Source organism: Silene latifolia, chromosome 6 (assembly GCF_048544455.1).
Source record: "Silene latifolia isolate original U9 population chromosome 6, ASM4854445v1, whole genome shotgun sequence".
Lineage (NCBI taxonomy): Eukaryota > Viridiplantae > Streptophyta > Magnoliopsida > Caryophyllales > Caryophyllaceae > Silene > Silene latifolia.
Genome location: NC_133531.1, coordinates 54,374,351 through 54,382,289, shown reverse-complemented (window position 1 = coordinate 54,382,289; position 7,939 = coordinate 54,374,351). Strand labels below are relative to the sequence as shown.

Sequence of the window (7,939 nt, the reverse complement as noted above, 5' to 3'; positions counted from 1 at the left end):
GGGGTGTATGTTGGTTGAGGGTTTTGAACATTTTGGCTTTTGTATGAGAGATTTGGGTGGAATTTGGTGTTTTCATTGTAATAATTTGAATAAGGGGTACCACTCTTGTATTCTTGAAAAGCATTCACTTGTTCATTTGTTCCCCTACAATCACTTTGGTCATGTCCCAAAGTTCCACAATTCTCACATATCCCACTTGGGATTGATGAAGATGTCGTCATGGCATTAACATGATGCTTTGGTGATTTTGAGGCCTCTTCAAGTCTAGCCATAGCTTTTTCGAACTTCAAGTTAATGGTATCAATGTGAGCACTAAGTTGAGCACCCAATTGAGTAATAGAGTCCACTTCATGCTTTCCTCCTCTAGTAGCCTTGCGAGGTCTACTATATTGTGAATTATGGACCGCCATTTCCTCAATCTTGTTCCAAGTTTGATTGTCGTCAACTTCAGTGAACATACCATTTGATCCCATGTTGAGAATGTTTCTTGAGTCTTCATAAAGACCATTCCAAAATTGTTGAACCAAGAACCACTAGCTAAGTCCATGATGAGGACATGAGCGATAAATTCCCTTGAACCGCTCCCAAGCTTCATACAAAGATTCTTCATCTCTTTGCTTAAAGCCCGTAATTTGAGCTCTTAGCATGTTAGTTTTTTCCGGTGGGTAGAACTTTTTGTAGAAAGCTAGAGCCAACTTCTTCCAAGAGTCAATTCCAAGAGTAGCTTTATCAAGGCTCTTCAACCATTGTTTTGCGGTGCCAATTAGAGAAAAAGGAAATAAGACCCATCGAATTTGGTCTTGAGTTACACCGGTTTGTAAAATCGCATCACAATAGTCACAAAAAGTTTCCATGTGAGAGTGAGGGTCTTCACTAGGCATCCCCCCAAATTGGCCTCTTTCGACTAATTGGATAAATGCGGATTTGGCAATGAAGTTTCCGGTTAAGTGTTGTGGTGTGGGAGTACCGTTGGGTAGGTTCTCCTCGGTTGGTACGGAATGTGATGAAAATTTAGGCATTGTGGGTTGATTTTGTGCTGGATTTTGTGTTGGGTTCTCCTCACCTTCTCTTGCAAAAGGGTTGATGAACTCAATAGTATTTGGTTGAATATGTACAACCTCACCAATACCTCTCAAAGTACCTCTAGCAAGTCTTCTATTGTTTGTCAAAGTCCTTTCAATTTCGTGATCAAAGGGTAACAAGTTACCTTGTGATCTTCTAGACATGCAAAATATCAAACAACTTGAAAACAATTAGAACAAACCTTGAGGAGTTTTACTTCCCCAAGGCAAAGAAAGACACAACTAATAACAATTTAAGAAAATCTAAATCAAGTTAACACCGTCCCCGGCAACGGCGCCATTTTTGGTCGTGGTGGCTTGGGAGGTTTAGTTTTCGGTACTTGTCGTTAGGAGCACCTAGACCAAAACAAAATTTATATCTCCACAAACAACTCTACTATTAGTAAAGAGGCAAGTAAAGGTCGGATCCCAAGGGACGGGTATTGAAGTAAGATTTTCAATTGTAAGTAGCGGTGTCTAGGGGTGTCACAATTTGGGGTTGGAATAGAAGATCACTAAACTAAATAACAATGAAAGTAAACAAGCAAGATGATTAAAAAGGGGTGTAAACAATTGATAAAAGGCACTAGGGTGTCATGGGGTCATAGGGGATTCATGGGAATTGATCATACAAACATATTCTCAAATTATAAGCAAGCAATTATTGTTGTGATGAATCGAGTTGGTTTATATCTTACAATCCTAGGAAAGTTTGGGTCCCGGAGCCGAATCGATTAGATTGTACAACACCTACAAGTCGACTTAATCTTCCCTATTCAACTATATGCATGGTCTAATGAGACTCGAGTTGGTTTATGTCTTACAAGTCTCATTGAAAAGGTAAGTGATGGGTAAAAAATGCAAGGATTCATAGGCTCGCATTTCATCAAACATAACATGTGCATAAGTTGAGATCACAACAAGCAAGCAAATAAACTATGAAAACATATTAAATTAAGCATGAATCATCCCCCATGTTGGTTTCCCCTAATTACCCATTAACCCTAGTTAAGGAAACTACTCACTCATTATCATGTTGAGCATGCTAGCAAGGTTGTCAATCATACCAACAAAGTAAAACATGATGAATAAATGAAGATGATTAACAATAATTAAAAAGGGATTAAGAGAATTATACCTACTAATAATTCCAATAATAAAGCAAAGAATAATAGAAGTACTTGATGATTGATTGGAAGGTTGTCAATCTCCCAATAATAACCCAAATAATCTTCAATTACCCAAAATAAAAGATGAAGAAAAGAGAGATTAAGGAAATGAGATTTGTTTTAAGACTTGATTAAAAGTTGATTACAAGATTAAGAAGAGATTATAATGATATAAACTACACTAAAGATTGATAAGAAGAACATGATTATCTAATTAGACTAATGGGGTATTTATAGTGGGGATTAGGTACACAAATTAGGGTTTACTAAGGGCTTAAATGACGATTAAGTCCTTGAGGAATCGCTCCTCTCAAAAGATATGCGAGTCTCCTTTTTGCCAGTCTTTCCGAGATATGCGCATCCTTCATAGAACAAGGAGAGAATGGAAAGTTGCTGTAACACAATCCGAGCGTCCAAGGCACGGGACGAGCGGATTGTGGCCTTGTTAGATGAGCAGATTGTCTGGCTAGACGGGCGGATTATGGTGTTTTTGGACGGGCGTCCCTCTGGCAAAGACGCTCGGATTCCTGGTCTTGGACGGGCGTCCCGAGGGCAATCCGCTCGAATTCTGGGTCATCCTCTTCCTTTCTTCTTTTCTTCCTCCTTCTTCCAACAATCCTCGGGGATCTTGTTGCAGATGCAAGGATCTTTTCTCATCATTGCCGAACTACTACAATATGTACAAAGGCCTTCTAGTCTTGTCTTCTCTTTGATGCTTGGTCATTGAATTCAATCAATTTAGCTCTATTTTGCCATGAAAATGCAAGGTTTGGACTCCTTTCCTACCAAGGGGACAAAGCCTTAAAGAATATGCAAAACAAAGGACTAAAGACAATAAATGACCTAAATATGCACTAAAAAGCATGGGAACAAGGCTAATTCGGGGACTAAATATGCTCAAATAATGGTCACATCAGTCGTTCTGTCTGACCATAGCACTAGTGGCAATTCTTCTGCCCACTTTCCTCCGAACTCCTGTAACCTCCTTCTTAAGTTATCCATGATGATCTTGTTGCTGGATTCAGCTTGTCCGTTGGACTTTGGAGTCCTAGGTGCCGACTTTTTCAGCGTGATGTTCCATCTGGCACAGTATCCTTCTGCCACTTTTGAGAGGAATTGTGATCCATTGTCATATATAATTTCTAACGGGATACCAAACCTGCAGATGATGTTACGTTTGATAAAATAGATTACTTGTTTATCTTTTACCTCTGTGAATGCTTCTGCTTCTATACATTTGGTGAAATAATCTGTCATTGCTAGCATTCATATTCTGTTTCCTGTGGCTCTCGGCAGAGGACCCACTATATCCATTCCCCATGTCATGAATGGCCAGGGAGAAATGATGGGATGCAGGGGCTCTGCTGGCTGATGGATCATTGGCGCTGAGCGTTGGCATGCGTCACAATTGCGGGCATATTCCGCTGAGTCTGCCCTCATTGTGGGCCATAAGTACCCTTGCCTGAGGGCTTTATTTGACAGACTCCTGCCCCCTGCAGGGTTTCCACATTCTCCACTATGGAGGGCATGCAATACAGTCTGTGCTTCTTGTTTATCCAGGCACCGTAAGTAGGGTCCTGCCAGTGACTTTCTAAAAAGCACGTCGTCAATTAGTATGAATCTGGAGGCTTTCATTTTAAAACCCCTTATCTCCTTCTTGTCATATGGCAGCTTGCTGTGTCGCAACCAGTATAGGTATTGTGTCCGCCACCCCGGTCCATCATCTCTCGTCACCGTTTGACCGCTTTGGCCGGGCAACTGCCTGGCCAGGTGGATTGTCTCGCCGATACCGCCTGCCATCTGGTGATTAATGCCGCTACACATACCGTCTGGCCATCTGGCTGATTGTCTGGCTGGACAGCTGTCTGGCCATCTGTGGTTGGTAGAACTGCTACCCCATCTTGCTGATCTTCCAGTTCTCCTCTGTCCGCCTCTTCTAATTTTTGGATAGAAGGTTCCAGCATGTGCGCGATGGGGATGTTGGACAGCTCGGTTGGTTTGAAGGTTGCCCCCAGAGTTGCTAGAGCATCTGCCTCCATATTCTTGTCTCTGGGGACCTGCTTGAGCTTGCAATCTTTGAATTTTTGTTTTAGCTCGTTTGCCACTTTTAAGTAGGCGATCATCTTTGAGTCCATAGTAGACTGGCTTTTGTTCCTTGTCCTGCTCTCTGACTAGAACCGCACTTACTGCTACCTCTGTGACAGCTAGATAGAGGAACAATGGTTCTCCTTACTCCGGTTTTGATAGTAGTGGCGAGGTGCTGAGGTAGTGCTTCAGCTCCCTGAATGCATGCTCATGGTCTGTTGTCCATTCGAACTTCTGGCTCTTTCTCAATATATCATAAAATAGCCCGCACTTGTCTATGGATCTTGAGATGAACCTGCTCAAAGCTGCCACTTTTCCTGCTAGCCTTTGCACGTCCTTTGGTTTTCCGGTGACTCCAGCTGCAATATGGCCTTAATCTGCTCGGTGTTGCCTTCTATTCCCCTTTGAGTTACAATGTAGCCTAAGAATTTGCCGGAGGAAACTCCAAAGGTGCATTTGGACGGGTTTAGCTTTATTTTGTATTTTCTGAGGGTACTGAATGTTTCTGCCAGATGCTGCATGTGATCCATAGCTTTCTCTGACTTCACCACCATATCGTCAATATATACCTCCATGGTTATTCCTATTTGTTCTTTAAACATCTGGTTGACCAGCCTTTGATATGTGGACCCTGCGTTCTTCAGGCCGAAGGGTATGACGTTGTAGCAGTAAATTCCTCTTTCAAACATGAATGTTGTCTTCTCTTGATCTGCTGGATCCATCTTGATTTGATTGTAACCACTCCAAGCATCTAGGAATGTTAACATTTCATGTCCAGCTGTCGCATCCGCCATTGCGTCAATGTGTGGTAGTGGGAAGGGGTCCTTAGGACATGCTTTGTTGAGGTCGGTGAAGTCCACGCATACTCTCCATTTTCCATTCTTCTTGGGTACCACCACTACGTTTGACAGCCACTCTGGATATTTCACTTCTCTTATGTTGTTTGCTACTCGCAGGCTGTCTACCTCCTGGTTGATCACCTTATTCCTTTCAGCTGCGAACTTTCCCCGTCTCTGCTGGATAGGTTTGTATCCTGGGTCCACGCCGAGTTTATGTGTTATGATAGATGGATCTATTCCTATCATGTCGTCATGGGACCATGCGAAACAATCCATGATGGCTTATAAGAATTTGATTAGGTGTTGCCTAAGGTCTCCTGTGCATCCAGCCCCAATTAGCACGGTTCTTTCTGGGTGCAGCTTATCCAGGTTGATCTGATCTAGCTCCTCGGCTAGAGGCTCAATGTATTCGTCCTGGACATGCTGCTTCTGTAATTGCTATGCTGGAGGGTTAGCAGTACATTTTAATGCCATCTTGTAGCAGCCTCTAGCTTCCTCCTGATCTCCTCAGATTGTCTCTACTCCCCATGGCGTGGGGAACTTTATGCATTGATGATATGTTGAGGGAACTGCCTTCATCAGATGCAGCCATGGTCTTCCAAGAATAACGTTGTAGGTAGATGGTCCATCTATGACCAGGTACCTTACCTGTTTGTTGACTCCTCCCGCATAGGTTGGGATCACTATTTCGTCCAATAAGTTGGTTGTCTCTTCATTGAACCCTACCAGCGGGATGGTCTTCTTTTGTAAATCCTTTTCGCTGAATCCAATGCTTTCTATGGTTTTCAGCATGATTAGGTTGACTGAGCTACCAGTATCTACCAAAACCTTTCTAACAGTGCAATTGGCCATTGACAGTGTTATGATAAGTGCATCATGATGCTCTTGATTGTCATGTACGTCCTCTTCGTCGAAAGCAACAGCAGGCAGATTGCTGTGAGAGATCCTGCAGGAAGTATCTTGTTTGTCTCCCTTAGTCTCAGTAGGACGCCTTTTGGCTGCTGAATACGTCAATCCGTTTAAGTCTGAGGCGACTGTTATCACGTTTATTATCTTGGTGCACATAGGTGGCTTTGCAGGTTTTACGGAGCCTACCTTATCTTGCTGCTTTCCCCCCACGTGGTAATAGGTGACTCAGTTCCCCTTGCTCATATAGGCACCTGATCTCCCTGAACAGTGTGTAGCAATCTTCCGTGTTATGCCCGACGTCACGATGGAACTCACATTTTTTTTCTTACTGTGTTTTCGCCATGCCTGTCCTTCTACTGGTGGTCTGGGCCACCTTACCCCATCCTCCATCTCTCTGAGCGTTTTCAGGATTTCTCCCACGCCAGTTGTGAATCCATATTCTGCCAGTGTGGGGAGTTGCTGGTTCTCTTCTTTGTTGTCAATTCTGTTGACTCCCCTACCATATGGCCTATATCTTTCATCCTTCTTGCTAGTGGGTTGCTTTCTACCTGACTTCTCTATAGCTGATGTGTTGGATACGCTTGGCGGACTTGGCATGCTGGCTCCGGCTAGGATATCTTCTTCCAATCTGATCGCAGCTGCTGCCTTTTCTTGCACCGCTTCAAAGCTATGACAAGGGTGCATAGTTAACTGCTAATACAGGTCCGACTCATGGTGCAGGCCCCTTCTGAAGGCTTCCACTGCTGTTGACACGTCGCATTCTCGTACTGCCACCTTCTCATTGTTAAATCTGGTGTTGTATTCTCCAATAGTCTCGCTTGCTCCTTGAACAATTCTTTACAGGTCTCCTACATGCTTTTGTGCCTTCCGGTTGCTTGCAAATTGCTGAGGGAGTGCATTTACCAAGTCGGCAAATGTAGATATTGATCTGTTGGGTAAGCTCACGAGCCATCAGAGTGCTGGTCCCGACAATGTGGATCTGAACCCCTTGCACATACAGGCTTCTTTTACGTGCCCTACAGCTGTCACCGGCATTATTTTTTGCTTGTACTGGCTCACGTGATCAAAGGGATCTGTTGTGCCATCGAAGAGAATCATGTTCGGATTTGTGAACCCCTTTGCCTTGGCCACAACTGATATCGTATCCACGAATGGCGAGTCAGCATAATTGTCGGGTGCTGCTTTCTAGAGCGGAGGTGGCAGTCCTGGGACCCTGCTTATCATCTCCCTCAGTTCTAGATATTGCTGGTTAGTTAGGCCTCCTGAGTTCGAGCCGCGCCTGTCTGCTTCCTGCTGATCTGGAGTACTGCTTCCAGGTCTGCGCTCCTAAAGATTCTGATGCGGCGTGATACCTAATGGCGTTGAAGTCACGACTCACGAGCGTTCCCTGATGCCAGCTTACCTGCGGACTACCTGTGGATCCTGCACCGGGTGTTTGGTTAGTTATCACGAGTTTACCACCTGGGATGTTACCTTACTAGACATCCACGCGACTCGCAGGCTTCCAGCTTTCTAGTGTGAGGTATCCAAGTCCCTGTGGGGTTATCCTTTCTCCTGTTCGTACTACTGTCAGATCTAACCTTGTTACCAATTCAGCTGGTATTTGTCGAAGCTGACTCCTGCTGCTTGATGCCCCCTGGGTAAGATCTACTACTGGGGCCCGACCTTCATCCTCCGCGCTTGCTGGTGTGCAGGATTGTTGCTTCAGAATGTCTATCTGTGCCCAGAGTTCCCTGTTCTTCTTCCTTGCCTCGACTTCTGCCTTTCTCTGGTCTTCTCGCATATCTTCCATGACCTTCTGAAGATTTTCCATGCCACTAAGCAGGGTTTTTGTTGGACTTGGCGGTGGAGTAAGGCCTGAACTTGTTGTGCCCTT

The 7,939-nt window shown here is 44.2% G+C and overlaps 1 non-coding gene across 1 annotated transcript; it reads left to right on the top strand.

The window, feature by feature from the left end:
* Positions 1-540: 540 nt before the first annotated feature.
* On the top strand, positions 541-647 carry LOC141588841 (small nucleolar RNA R71). Its single transcript, XR_012519810.1, has one exon. It is a non-coding gene; the product is annotated as a small nucleolar RNA R71 (small nucleolar RNA).
* Positions 648-7,939: the final 7,292 nt, after the last annotated feature.